The 15,595-nt window shown below is 36.1% G+C and overlaps 1 long non-coding RNA gene across 1 annotated transcript in view; it reads left to right on the top strand.

Moving 5' to 3' along the window:
* Positions 1 to 13,799, top strand: part of LOC112664522 (uncharacterized) — a 39,114-nt gene extending 25,315 nt beyond the window's left edge. The window contains exons 4-6 of the long non-coding RNA XR_003139794.3: positions 2,291 to 2,436; positions 4,223 to 4,311; positions 13,655 to 13,799. This is a non-coding gene — a long non-coding RNA (uncharacterized LOC112664522). The remainder of the gene's footprint in view (positions 1 to 2,290; positions 2,437 to 4,222; positions 4,312 to 13,654) is intronic.
* Positions 13,800 to 15,595: the final 1,796 nt, after the last annotated feature.

Raw genomic sequence — 15,595 nt, 5'->3', positions numbered from 1 at the left:
AGGCTCCATGCAGGGAGCCTGACTTGGGACTTGATCTTGGGTCTCCAGGATCATGCCCTGGGCTGAAGGTGGTGCTAAACCTCTGAGCAACCTAGGCTGCCCTGGATCTTCTTTAAAGCTTTTATTTTAATTGGCTTCCACTGGCAGTATTCTAGCAGGGGATGGAGGATGAGAGGAATACATCTTCAGTGTCAAGTGGAAGTAGAAGTCAATGTTTCCTAGTTGGCCTCTGTGACACCTGAGGGAGTACTTTTCATTATTGTTATTTGGGGTGGGAGTGCTAGCTCCCCATTAGCCTTCCACTGGTATTTGTTCGAGGGTAAGAGTGCCTCATTACTGCTTCCTATGTGGCCTCCACTGAGATCGTGGGAAGGTGTGACCTTGTTACCACTGGGTACTAGGGATGTCCCTGTTCCTCTGACAATACCTGAGCAAAAAGGTGAAGGTCATCTTGTTACTGTTCTGTGAGGGTGGATGTCTAGGCTGCCCATGCAGTTTCCACCGACATAGCACTGGTGGAGCCCTTGTTACTGTCTAATGGGGATCAAATTTCCATCTACATGTTTTGCTTTTTTGATAACATTTGGGGGAATATTTGGGGTGCCTCATTACAGTTTAGTGAGGATGGAAGTTTAAACTCTACACATTTCCTGGTGTGGGTGGGAGTAGAGTTACAGCTTTATTTCCTGTGGTATTTGGCTACAGGGGAGCAGTTATTATATCAAAGTTTTTTTTTGTCTTGCTTCACTGCCCATTTCTTGGTCCTTTGATCAGAGAGATTAGCCCTTATTTTGTCTTTTTTGGTCTGAGCCTATTGACATTTCCAGTTGCTGGCTTCTTTAGGTGGGATATATGAGGTAAAAAGAAAGTCCAGAAGTTCACCACTATATCATTCTTCAGGTCCTGACTCCCCTTCTTGGTATTTCTTCTCTTCTTTAACTTTCAGAGACTCTCTGTTTGTTTTACATATGAACAAGGATTTTAGTTGTACTTACTTGAAGGAATTAGGAAAAGTCCATCTGTTTCATTTTCCTAGAAGTGGAAGTTGGGTTAGTTCTTGAGTGTTTTAACTATTTAATTGTTGTTGCAAGTAACCAGGAAATGTCAAACTCAATTTTGGTGGCTTGGATAGTAAAATTCTCATTGTCCTTTTCATTTAACAAAAAATTCTGATTTGTGTGTGTTGAAGTAAGAAGAAATGTTATGTCTTGTTGTTTTTTTTTTTAAGGTAAGTTGATTGTTTTATTACATTAAGAATTAATTCATATGAAATTGCCATAAGTGTAATCAAATCCTTGATTCACTGAACTCTAACGAGTCACCAGTTCTCTAAGACCACCATTTGTCATCAAAAGTAAACACAAAGGATCTTTAGTCTGGAAGTATCAGTTAGAAGCTAGAGATTGACTTAGAGTCATAACTGATAGCTGAACTTCCATGGAATACTTTACAGGAGACAGAGCATGATCTGTTAATGCAAATAGAATTAGGCACTAGAGGACCTCAGAAACTAGCTGATGGTGATAGAGGAGAAACAGAACTAATTCAAGAATGTGAAGAACCAGACTTGAGTCCCAGCTTGACTTCTCATCAACTATGGAATCTTGCTCAAGATGGTTAAACTTTCTAAATTATAGCCACTGTGGGTGTTTAGAGAGTGGAACTAGTTTATTCACTATACAAATGAAAACTGATATTATTTACTATTATTATCATTAGGATGTATCTGGATACATATCTTAATCTGTATAATAATTATTATTTTGGAGCTTTGTGTTTGCTTAGTTTGAAATGCTACAAGTCATAGATTTGCAAATTAAAAAAGAACATTTAAGGTTATCTAGATAAGTATCTATAGATCATTGGTTCTCAACTTTGGCTGCACATTAGAATTACCCGGGGAGCTTTTTAAAAGCTTCAGTGCTCTGGCGCATCTCCCAGCGATTTTGATTTAACTGATCTGGGGTGAGGCCTGATCATTAGTACTTTTGAAAAGCTCCCCAGGTGACTCTAATGTGTACGGGGTTGAGACTTACCAATCTAGGTAAACATCTCCAGTCCTGACTCAAGATGTCAGACTGTCTGAGTAATTCCAAATTGCCGTTGGTCTAGTAATTTCCAAACCAGGATTGGAAAAGGCTAGTCTGTCTTCTAACTCCAGCAGCCTTCTCCCTATCCATCAAGATGAAGTCTTAACATGGATTTTGAAAATGTCCCCTAGTGATTCTCATATTGTGTTCTTTTGTACTCTCCATCCCACTTTCATTGTTCTGATTTCCTGTCCTTCCAGTTGGGAGTTGACCTGGTACAACAATAACTTCTAAGATTAAGTGCCCTCTGCTACATTAATGCCACAACTTCTGTTTGAACACCTTTATGACAGAAGCTCATTAGCTTCTGGACATCTAATTTTATCTTTGGAGAGTCCTCAAGAAGGTAAGATATAAAGATGATAAGGAGACAGATTTCAGCTCAACATAAAGAAGATTGTGTGTGGTCATATAAAAATAAATCATGACAAGCTACAATGTCTCTTGAAAATAGCTGTTTTCTTTTTAATACTATATTTCATTTGTTAAGCCTTTTATTCAAGACAATCCTGTGGAGATGTTCTGATCATTTTAACTTTTTACATAAAAAAGCAATTTTCCTAATTTTTGCATATAAGAAAGCAGAGACACGTGGAAGATAAATAAATTGACAGAGCCAGGAAGTGGTCAAGTGGGATTTGAACTATAGCAATTTCTCTAATAGCTACATTTGGACATAAGATTTCCATCCATGGCCAGATTCATTTGTTTTTGTCTGCTTGTCCTTTTATTTTTTGAATATGAAGAGGTGCTCTTTCAATAATATATCCAAAATATATTTTCATGACTGGCACATATCTATGAAGAAGGGTCTGATAGAGGTGAAGGGATGCTGTTGCAATCAATATTCAAGAACAGACCAGAGACAAGTCCAGGAATCAAACTGGGAGTAGTTTTGTGGAAGACAACATTGGGGAAGGCAAGGGGAACTAACCCAGTCAGCTCTTCCCTTGGCTGCTGTTTCTGGCAAAGTGTGAACTCAGGTCACTCCTTGCATTTAAAGGCAAAACCTGTCATTCCCAAAAGGAGCTCTCTGTACTGGCCGGTTCACTAATTCACTGCTGACTGGGCTTGTCTGGTAAGGGAACACATTAAATATTTAAACCTTGTTCTTCCTCAGATGCAGAGCAGCAAAGATGATTTTCCACGGAATTTAGCATTAAACTCAGGCAATTTGTACAGCTGTGCATATAAATGGCTTTTCACATAATCTCTAGAGGCCAGGGTCAATGTTCCTCGTACATTTTAATACTGTAGATGACATAGCGACATCCTTCCAATTTATGTTCCCTCATAATTGAAAGGGGCTTAATAAAAGTGAGGAAGAGGCAGTATGTACACAGCAACATCGATTTCTGCTGACAGTTGAGCGGAAGTTAATTGTAATTTTAATGTAATTTGTTCCATGGGTGATGTTGAGCCCTGGAACATAGCTAAATCCATTTTAAAGGAAATGTGTGTGTGTGTGTGCGTGTGTTTGTGTTATAATATTAGAATGACCCAATTATACAGCTGTCATGAAGACACCAAATATAACTTCCTAGGATGAATACTTTATTTTCCCCACAGATATATTTGTTTAAATAAATGGAGACATGGCCTTTATTATCAACACAGAATTTTATCCAATCAGATATTGGGGTGACATTCATATTACATTGCTTGAAATAAATGTACACATTATTTATGAAAGTACAAGTCTAACACAGTCCTGATTGCTAAAGTTAAGCTTATCTGCATGAACTGTAGTTAATATTTATTCTGGGTGAAGCAGTTTTTTATTAAGTTATTTTTTCATTTGGTAGAGCAAGAGCATGCTAATAGTTTTGTTGGTAATTCAAACATTTCCTGCTGTGGATAAAAACAAATGTAAAACTGAAGAATGATGGTGTTCTCTGGCTCTGAAATTTGCTAATTGCAGAGCTATTCAATTATAGGTAATATCCTTTTATTGCTAATAAGATTACCGTGTGTCAACACAACTGCAATTCTGAAATGGAATTTGCTCAATTTGCCTTGTATGGAATTTGAAACTGTTTTGTGTAAAAGACTTTAGAAAATTAGCATTGAAATATGAATGGCAAGGAGAAGAAATCAGTAAAATGCCTAATCTAAATTCTCTTCTCATCCAGATGCTTTTCTTTTGGGACAGTTTCAAAATGGATTTTGCCACCAGAAAACAACAACAACAGCAACAACAACAACAACAACAACAACACAGGTATATGATTGACTCTGTTGTCTCCTAGGTCAAAAATTTCTTTAGTTTATACTCTGCTTTTATAAAATTAGGTATTATCTAAACCCCCTCCATCTACCAGTGTCTAGTATCATATTAGGCAGAGAATAAGCAGAAAATGAATGTAAGATTATAGTTTCGATTAGACAATCAAGAAAGTGTAAGAATTAACTAGTTGGGAGAAAGGGGCATGTAAAATATGTATTCTTGGATGTACTAATCAAGGTTCTCTAGAGGAACAGAACCAATAGGATAGATGATCAATGGATACACACACACACACACACACACACACACACATGATTTATTCACTATGAGGAATTGCTTCATGTTATTGTAGCTGATAGTCCCATTATCTGCCATCCTAGAGACCCAGGAGATCCCATGGTATAAATTTCAGCCTGAGTCTAAAGAACACAGAACTGTGAGTGCTGATGATGTAAGCCCAGTCCAAGGGCAGAAGATTGGTGTCTCAGCTCACACAGCCAGCAGAGAGTGTATTCAACCTCCCTCTGCATTTTTGTTCTATCCAATCTCTCAGTGGATTGTATGACATGCATCCACACTGGGGAAGACAATCTAAGTAGTTTACTGATTCAAATCCTAATCTTACTCAGAAATATTCTCACAGACACAGGTAGCACCCCTCAGTCAAGTTGGCACAAAAAGTGAACCATATACAAGGGCCTTACTTTGGACCAATTAAATCAGGCTCAGGATGTTGATTACAGGACTCCACATGCTATATTGATCCCCACAGTGCTCATTATACACGTTATAGTTTGAGAATTACTGGCCCAAAGGGATCATTCAGATACCTGATTAATGGCTTTTGTGCTTATCTGATGTTCTTCAACCTTGGCCTTTTGCTACAAAGACCATAGTATGGCTTCCTATCTTTTCCTAAGGAGAAGGTTGCATTTATCCACTTACTGCCAACCACAATTGGAACAGAGGCTTCCCTCACGTTGATGATCTTTAAATCAAATGTTACCATGAGGCCAGCAAATACAGGTGTTTAGGCTCCTCTGGACATAGTAGGACCCATTCTGAGAAAAAAGGATAGATTGCTTGGAAAGTCTGATCTTTACTTCTAAAATGTTATTTCTAAAAACATAATTTATAGATCATGTATATCAGAATAACTTGGGATTCTGAATCCATTCAGTCAAAATCACAGAACAGATCCAGAAATCTGTGTCCTAACATGCTATATCATAGCCTCTATCCCTGTCCTCCTCCTCTATAATACCCCTAGTTGAGCCACTGGTTTTTGATGAGCTTCGGAAAGAACTTCCTTTTCCCTAGATTTTGGACTAACCAGGGTGAGCAGTCATCTCAGTTTGCCTGGGACTTCAATTTGCTATGTCCTGGGAAATTCCTGAGTTCCGAGCAAATTGGAGCAGTTGGTCCTCCTAACTAAGACCTAATTTCAAATCTTGTTCTACTATATATTAGCTATAGGGCTTTAAACATGGCACTAAACCGTTTTAAGATACAATTTCCTCATCTGTAAAATGGCTGTACTATCCCATTTCACAGAGATATTGTGTAGATTAAATGAAATTAAATGTGATTACATATATGAAACACCTACCAAGCAGACGTTCTGTAAATGTTATTTCCTTTCTCTACCATTGGCAAAATTGTATTCTCGGGCCCAAGGGGAGGATCTTGTTAGACACAACAAGAAGGTAGATGTCATTTCATTTGTTTCACCTGCCAAAAAAAGAGAGTTACTTCTTTGTCAGTAAATAACAGGTTGTCATAAACTGTTTTCAGGCAGATTTGTTTTTTTTTTCAATTTGTAAATATGCAAATTGAGAGTCATGATTCACTTCATTTCCATGTAAAATTAATTAACTATAAAATTCCAGATATAAACAGAAAAAAAGAGAAAAGAATGAGTTACTAGCTTTAGAATTTATACAAGACAGAGTCCTATAAACCAAAGCAGGTACCATTTCTCCAATTAGAGAAGATATGTGGACAAAGCCCTAAGACTAGCTTGTATTTGTAACGTTGGCATTAGTAAGCTTTATAAAGCTAGATAGATCTCAATTTTTCTAGATCTTAGATTCAACGCTTATAAAAGGATAAAGTTGAAATAATATATTAAACTGATCTCCAAAGTTCCTTCAAGCTTTATGATTCTATTCTTGATACATTTTTGTTTTGCTTCTATTTGAATTCTCTTAGTGAAAGGGGGCTGGCTACTTTAAGACAGTTGATACTATAGTAGAGAGATTAATTTTAGATTGCTCTCCTTTATTTTGAATCAAATCTCCTTTCTATAGCTTATTCCTACTAGTCTTAAATCTTCGAAAATCTCAGAATAACTTTTTTTTATTCATGAGCGAGTTATTTAAGCTATTTGAAATGAATAACCACATTAAGCCTTGGAAAATTTTATTTATACTTTTGCTAGAAGTGGTTGTGACATGGCCTTGTTTAACCATGGTAGGTTTGATTGAAGCCCTGAGGATTTCTCAGACCAGGTGAGACTGTCCTAAGCAATTTGTGACTCAACAGCTAAAATCTAGTCTAATGCTTAGGATAAGCATGCACTGGCATCAAGTTTGGATAATCAAATGGAAAGGCTGACCCTTTCTTAGAATAAGAGGATCAGAATTAAGATGAGAGTGAATTAAGGAAAGGTAACATAGACAGGAGCTTAGTCATAGAGACTCCTTTCTAGATTTAGCTAAAGATAAGTTTCTGTAGAGACTGAGCAACAGAGGTATTTAATCAATAGTAATATCCCAAGTTGGAATTGAGAATACAGAGGGCCTAAATCTAGATTAGAGAGAGTGTTTATTTCTTCAGTCATTAACTCACCAAATGTTTATGTACCCACTCTGTGCCAGGCACTGTTTAGGCACTAGTATACATGAGTGAATCAAGATAAGCCTACCTTTCATTTAATATAGCATAGTATACCAAAAACTATTACCTGAGAAGCATCTAATAGCACATTAATGATCTTATTAATTTTTCCTGTGATTGAATTGGGGGAGAGGTTATGATATATAGCATATTAGCTCATATAGATTCCTGGATTTATTCTCAGTAGTTTTGGTCAAATGGGTCTGGCATGAGACTCAAGAACATATGCAAACTTGCTAGAGTATTCTGAAACACAAGGCCCTGTAGATTTATTTCTAGAAAGATCATTTTAGGACAGATCAGATTTCCCAAGCAATCTGCCCTTTCTATGCTTAAAGGGTCCTTTTATGTCTAGAGAAGCCTAGATCCTTTTATCTGCTGAAGTAGCACTTTTGGTTAATTAATACATAGCTTGTTCAATACCTGGCAATCTCTTTATTATTCAACATGGTTATGATCATCTTTGTGTTTTCAACCACATCTTAGGGATGTGGAGATAGACTTGCACTTGCCAATGTTATTCTTTAAAAATGAAACCTAGAATTAGCCACAGTGCTTTCAATACATTCTACTACCAATGGGTGTATTCACTTTTTCAGGGTGGTGAATTTTTATTGATGCAGTCAAAGAATATATCTTTTTTTTTTCCTCTTTAGTGAAGTCATGTTTTCAGCTTTTATTGATCTGGTAGTCAGTTATAACCTCCATATCTTTCACATATTTCTTAAATGAAATTGTATCATCTAAGTCACCTCTGTGAATGGGTAAGTCAGCTCCTTTACTCAAGGGAACAGCCAAGCAGAATTCTCAATCTCCAGCTATTTCATGTTTTGATAAGTTGACTCCCCTCTTTCCAGCCCCCAAAGGCCATAAACACTGTTACCAAGTCTTCAGTCTCTTTTCTGATTTCCAGAGTTAATCTACTGTACCTACCTATATCTTTGGATGTCAACAGAAATCCAATTTTCAGTGCCATACATCAAAATACAAATGATTTTCCCCTTACAGTTGTTTACATTCACGGATCTGATCCTAACTTACAACCCCCCACTTGCTCTAATCCTTCAGTATCATTGAAATCTCTATCACAAACATATCCCATTCTGTTCTCACCCACTTCTTTGAATGGACACTCTATCTTCTTGCTTCACTAAAACATGGCCACACTGAAGATACTACATCTCTCTCTGTAACTTCTTGAATATAGATGATTTTTATTTCTACACCCCATGTAACTCAAGTGTCTTTCCTATTCCCTTTTGTTATTTGAAAATAATTTCTTCTCCCTCCTCCTTAAACACTAGTTCTTTTTTTTTTTTCCAAATTCAACTCATGAAATTTTATTAGCTTTCACTTTCATGCTATCAACTACTGATATCTTTGGTTTTGTTATTCATAGAGCATCTAGCTCTTGTCTCTCTCTGATATTTTGCAATTTCCTCATACAAATAGGTAATACATCTAACCCCTACATTCCTAGAACCTTCATCTACTTGCTTCCCACATATCTTTGAATCCCTCTTGGCCACATGATCATGTATTCATTACCTATACCTACACTACTCCCAAAATGTTAGTTTTAAATATTTCAATAATCCCTGATTATCAACTTCTCTTCTTCTAGCTTGCTCTATTATTTTTATTCCAATAATTCCTCAAACAAAAACCTGCAGTTGTTTATTTTAGCACTTTTGCACTATCTATCAATCACTTCAGGTCCTCACTTTCCTAAGAAATCTAGACTCTTTATTTCAGCCTTGTGTTCTCTTTGAAAACTTGTAAGTTGTCTATCCTTTCTCCCCTGACATCCTACTCACCTGGAATATCCCAACCTGATCAGCTCAGCCACCCTCTTATTTTGTACCTATGAATGAGAAGTTCAACAATCAGAGAAAATTCATGAACTGGACTTACTTAAATTTATGTCCGCCATATCAAAATGAATCTCAACACTGACAGAGAAGCCTCCTAAATTTTCCTATTAAATTACCTATCTGAAGGTAGTGGCAGTTTCATGCCTTCTGAAATCTTCAATACCCATTCCCTGCATGCTCTTTTAGCTGAAAACCTTGTACACAATAGATGGAATTTGATGAAAATTAATTCATCTTGACCAAAAATTCTGCCACCCTACTGTGTTGTTGCCCTTATTATAGTTTCCTTTTCCCTACTGTGGTTTCCCTTATTATAGAAAAAATGATATCTTTACACAAGACCAAGCTAATTTGTGCCAGAAATTCCATCCACTATTACCATCTTAAGGATTTAATTTCTGCAATTAAACTCTTTCTTTCCTGAATCATCAGGCTTCTACTCTTAATGGATTCTTTCAAAATATTCTTTATAATCTTATTCCAATCTTTCTGGGTGGCTCAGCAGTTGAGTGTCTGCCTTCAGCCCAGGGCGTGATCCTGGAGTCCCGGGATCAAGTCCCACATCATGCTCCCTGCATGGAACCTGCTTCTCTCTTTGCCTAGGCATCTGCCTCTCATTCTGTGTCTCTCATGAATAAATAAATAAAATCTTTAAGATAAATAGATAGATAGGTAGGTAAATAAATAAATAAATAAATAAATAAATAAATAAATTCTTGTCCCTTTCCCTCATATAACCTTGAATTTAAGTGTACTATTGCTCTGCTTCCATTTATAGGATAAAAATCATGAGTCCCTTATATTTGTCTTCTTCATGTACTCACCTAACAGTTTGTTTCTCACTCATATTTTCATTTGGACTTTGTCATTCTTTGTGAACAGTTCTGTACAAGGTTACCATTAATCTACATCTTCCTATGACTAATGGTTAGTTTTCCATCATATTGCTATTGCACTCTACAGTATTTAACATGATCTATGATTCCATTTATCCTGAAACACGTTTTCTTTTGTTTCCAGGACACCATACATTCTAGCTTTCCTCTTACCTCATTAACTGCAATTTTCAGTCTTCTTTCATCGGTCCATGATATCTACAAAATCTCTAGTTGTTAGAATTTCCCTAGGACTCTGGCCTCAGTTCTCAGTTGCCTGATCCCTATTATCTATACTCTCTTACTAGGTAATCGCCACTGATCCCATTGTTTCAAATACTATTTGTATTCTGCTGAACTCTCAATATTCCCATTCAAATACCTCTCAAGTGCTCAAATCTAAGATAGCCAACTCATATAGCTGAGTACTGATTAGTACCAGACTATTTAATAGGTATCTCAAATTGAACATAGCCAAAGCAGAACTATCAACTTTAGTCCTCTACCTCAGTCCATACCATCCTATCACCTCATGGAAGGGCACTACCACCACCACCTAGGTAATCAGGTTATAAGTCTAGGAGTCAGTGATGTTTGATTCCACTCTCTTTCATATTTTAGACCTGGTATATGAATTAAGCTAGCTTTTCTGCCAAAACATAACTGAACTTCAACTAGTTCTCACTATCTCTACTACTATATACGGTCCCAGAAACTACCATCTTATGGAACTAAGGCAGGAGCCTGCTTAGATAATCTCCCTGCTTCCTCTCTCATCTCCTCATAGGCTATTCTCCACACAGCAGCCACAGTGATATTTTCAAAAGTAAATCAGTGTATGTCCTTAGTATAAAATCCTGCAATGGCTTTTCATTATGCCTAGGATAAAATCTTACTGTAACCTACAATGCCCTATGTGATCTAGCCTCTATATGTCTCCAAAGACATCTATAGTCATTCTCTCAGTTGTTTATGAAACAACATCAATACTGGCATACTTTCTGTCCCTTGAACATAACCATGTCTTCTCCATCTTTGAGCCTTTGCACTCATCATTTCTTTTACTTGCACTTATTTTTGCATAGCTTCCTGCTACTTATTTAGGACTCAGTGCAGATACTACCTCATCAAAAGACTTCCCTGATTGCTCTAGCTATAGGGGCCCTTGTAGTCACTTGTTACCATGCTACCCCACTTTTTCATTTTTGTCAGGTATTGAAATTGGCTTATTTGACTTTTGTTTTATGTGTTTATCACATTTTTCATCCCTATACTCCCCACTGAAACATAAGTTCCTATAAATATTAGGTGCTGTATTCCCAGAGCCTATAAATGCACTTGACAAATAATAAACACTCAATACTTTCTGGCCAACAAATAGACATGCTAGCATTTCTTATCCTCTATTTGTCCATCTTCTGTGCAACCACCTAAATGCAGCCTCCTTACGATGGGTCAGCATTTCATTCTGTTGATTGTGGTCATTGTTCTGGCCCATTGAGCTGTCTTTATATATGATTCTCCCTTTATCTATTACCTTCCCTGTTAGCTCTACTTCTTAGCTTTGTACATAAATGCACTCTCTTTTCTACTATTTATTGTTTCAAATGCCTTTTAGAAGCATTTATGCATTTTCAAAAGTAGAGCTTTAAGGTGACAATTACTTGAGAAGGGGCTAAGGGATATATATTTTAGAATTTTTTTAAAAAGGCTAAATGTGAGCCCTATTTTTGTTTTTGCAAGAAGTAACAGGCTTTTAATGTGTGAGTCAGTTTCCTCATAAATCAATTGGAGATTGCAATATTTAGTTTGAAAAGTTGTTTTGATGTTTAGTAAAATATGATTTATATAGAGCACTCAGTGCAGTTTTATATGGTGAAGTTACACAAAAGAGAGAATGAGTTACTTCCTGGTTTACATGGGCTTAGATAAAGAGGAATCTAGTTTAGGCAAGACAAAGAAAGGCATTATATCTTCAAACATATTACTTTATACATTTTAATTTTATAATTTCATCTGAATTACTAAATTAACTTTTAGCATATTAATTTCCCTTCTTCTAAGATAAGAGACTTGATCAGATGGTCTAAATTCTTACTCTAGAATCTCTGGTCAGATTAAAGTTCTTCACATGGGAGACCCAAAGAAGTAAAATGTTTTGCCTTGTTCTGCAGAGTCCAGTTTTCTAGCTCTAGTTCCATTAAACATTCAGAGATTTTTACATCCTATATTTCAGCCTTGGATTATTGGCTTTCTATCCATCTGAAGATACTGACCATAGTTGCTGGATGGATGGGTATTGGGGAAAGAGGAAACTGGGAAAGAGAAAATAATATTGAGTATGGACCCTTCAGAAAGAAGGCGGGATAGTTATGGTAGGAGATTTCAAAGAGCCAGAGGGGTCAAGAAATCTGTGTAAGCAATGAGGATACTAGTAAGTATCAGACTCGGTGAATTATAAAGTGTTATTTCTTACTTTTCAGTGTTATTCAGAAACATTACCTTGACTAGCAGCCACATGGCCAGCAGTTTGGGAAACAGTAGAGAATTTGGTTTAGTGGTAGTAAAAAAATAAATTAATTAAATAAAAATACAGCCAGATTATATGAGGTTAAGAACTAGCTCGGCCCCCTTTTTCAATGTCCCTATGTGTCTGTTTTCTCATTTGTAATAATTCAGATGATTTTTAGCTTCTAACTCTTGCTTCAGATGGTTATTCAGGTAAATTTTATTTTATTTTTTTATTTTTATTTTTTTTCAGGTAAATTTTAAATAAAATGAAACAATCAACATTTCTCAATCATTCCTGATAATAAGAATTACCTAAGGTTTCTGTCAAACATAAGTAATAAAGATTCACTCTGAGAAAGTCTGATTTGGTAGATTCTGTTTGGTGATCATAATTTATATTTTTAACAAATAACCAGGATTTAATTTTAATTCAGGCAAATTTGGAAGACACTAATGTAATGGTGCTATGTAATAGTAATATTAAATTAGGCAATATTGTGAGGCCCAAGGAGTCCTGGTTTAAATAAGCCAGTCCAGGGAAACATGCTGCAAGATATTCTCTCTTTCTTTTTGATTTTCTTTCTTTATTGTTTTTAAAGATTTTATTTATTTATTCATTCATAAGAGACACACAGAGAGAGGCGGAGACACAGGCAGAGGGAGAAGCAGAATCCCTATGGGGAGCCTAATGTGAAACTTGATCCCAGGACCCCAGGATCATGCTCTGAGGCAAAGCCAGATGCTCAATCACTGAACCACTCAGGCATCCCTCCTTTCAGTTTTCATTTGTGTGAGGAGATAGTAGTGTTTTGTTGTCCAAAGGTACTGCACTGTGAGGTAAAGATGGAGAGATTTGTTTTATTTTTGTCTATCTACATATGTCCTACCTATTTACTGTGGTTTGGTAGCTAATACAAAATAGATATTGAATCACGATTCTCCTAATCATAGACTGGTCCATTATTATTTTATTTGAATATAATAAAGCTCAATAGAGTAAAGAAAGAGAGAGAAACAATGAAATACAAATGGAAAAGAAAGGAAATACAAATGGAGAGAGAAAGAGAAAAGAGAGAAAGTATATTATAGTATTATGATGTTATAATGGCAACTGTATTAATATCATAATTATTTAAATGGAAGGTAGTATTTTTTTAAGATTTTATTTATTCATGAAAGACACATAGAGAGAAGGGCAGAGACACAGGCAGACAGAGAAGCAGGCTCCACGCAGGAAGCCCGATGTGGGACTCCATCCCGGGACTCCAGGATCACGCCTTGGGCTGAAGGCAGGCGCCAAACCACTGAGCCACCAGGAATCCCATGTAAGGTAGTATTTTCTATAACTGTGTTTAAAACATAAAACTGCAAAGATACCAATTAATATTGGCATATAAGGCACATATTTAAACCTTTGGGGTTATTATTTTATTGGCTTGTGTTTAGTTGAATTGATAAAATTGAGATGCTATTCTCCTTACAAGTTAACAGCAAGTTAGCAGACAAATTGCTTTGAATCTCTAAAGTTCCAAGAGCCATCCATTCTCTAATTTCAGTAGGCTTCAGTTACAAAGTAATGCATATACCTGGTATATGGTATTCATTACCATATGCCATGTAATTCATTACCAGCAAGAGACGTGGTGGAATTTAGCAAACTGCACTGAAGTATTGAGAACTTTTACTGTTTCCTTCTTGCACTGAACTTGCATTTAATAAGTACCTGAAAGGGACTAAAAAGAATTTCCAAGAACATTTTCCAATTTTATGATACATGTATGATCCTCAAGTTTACTTCCTTTGGTTGCATTCTTATCTTAGTTGTAGTTTTCTGTGTATGAGTTTAGTTCCTATACAACCATCTGAGAATGAATTATTACCATGAAATATTAATAGTTACCTTGATATTATTAGATCTAGTACTTTGCACACCTTGCATATAAAAATGCATAAATAAATATATGAGTAACTAATGGATTATTTTATTCAACCATAATTGAATAAGACCCAACTTTTCATTTGAAGGAGGTTAAGGTCTATTAGGGATAATAAAACACAGACATCATATACAATAGATATTTGTAAGTAATAAGTATTATGTAAGGGTTTCAGATAAAACATCATGGATTTTTGAGGCTGGTGTGACCACTTCTTGGTGTGTGTATGTAGGCACATACATTTGTACATATGTATGCAAATTTGTAAAAAAAAAATCAAATTCTCTTCCAACCACCCCTATCTGTAAGGCACCAATGGCTTTTAAAACTGTTTTCCTCCTTCTCTACTTCTCTCTCTGAGTATCCAATTTTCAGAATCCAGTTTCTATTGTGAAGAGTGCAGCGTTAGTAAACCAATGATAAAAATACTAATGAAATAAATCCTTTCATGCTTTCAGAAGTATTTATGTTTTTAAAAAGTATCGTAGAAAGAGGAGGCCAAAATTCGTTAACAGAGGTAAGATTCAGACTCCATTGCATCAGAGTAGAGAATATTTCAAAGTGGGAGGTGAGCAGCTTTTCTGACTTCTCATAAAACATGACAGAAGACATTGATAACTGTTCCTTAGTGAATATAATCATGATCCTTTGAAAGAGACCAGTGAGGATATAAGAGGGACATTGAACATGACAGATTGTTTATAGAATTATTGGTGGAACTGCCCTGGTGCCCTTCTCTACTTGTATTGACTTTGGCCACTCCTTTTCTAACCCTTAGTTCATTCCTCTCTGCTAGGTCAGTATAATCTTGGAAAACTATAGGGAACAAAACTCTTTTGTTTTCATTTCTTGGCACAGTTTCTAAACATTTTCTCTACCTAGTGGTTACTTGGTAATGATTTCCCTTTGGTATGACCCCAGGATAACTCAAAATTTAGTGCTTATTTTTAGACATTTATATCTTGGCAAAATCCAGTCCGTGGTTCATATCCTCTTCTTCACCTAGTTTCAGAGTAAAGATTTCATAAGACATTTTAAAATCCTCAGTTGTTTGGCATTTGGCTTTTATGCACCCTGAAATTTGTCTTTCTTGATAAATAATTTTTAAGAGGTTTTAAAGTCTCAGAGGTAGAGAATACCAATTATGTGCCAAGTGTAGAATGTGGCCAGAACTATCATCTCT

The sequence above is a fragment of the Canis lupus genome, chromosome 16 (genome assembly GCF_003254725.2).
Source record: "Canis lupus dingo isolate Sandy chromosome 16, ASM325472v2, whole genome shotgun sequence".
NCBI lineage: Eukaryota > Metazoa > Chordata > Mammalia > Carnivora > Canidae > Canis > Canis lupus.
The sequence above is the reverse complement of the archived record's forward strand: the minus strand, read 5'-3'. Positions and strand labels throughout refer to the sequence as shown.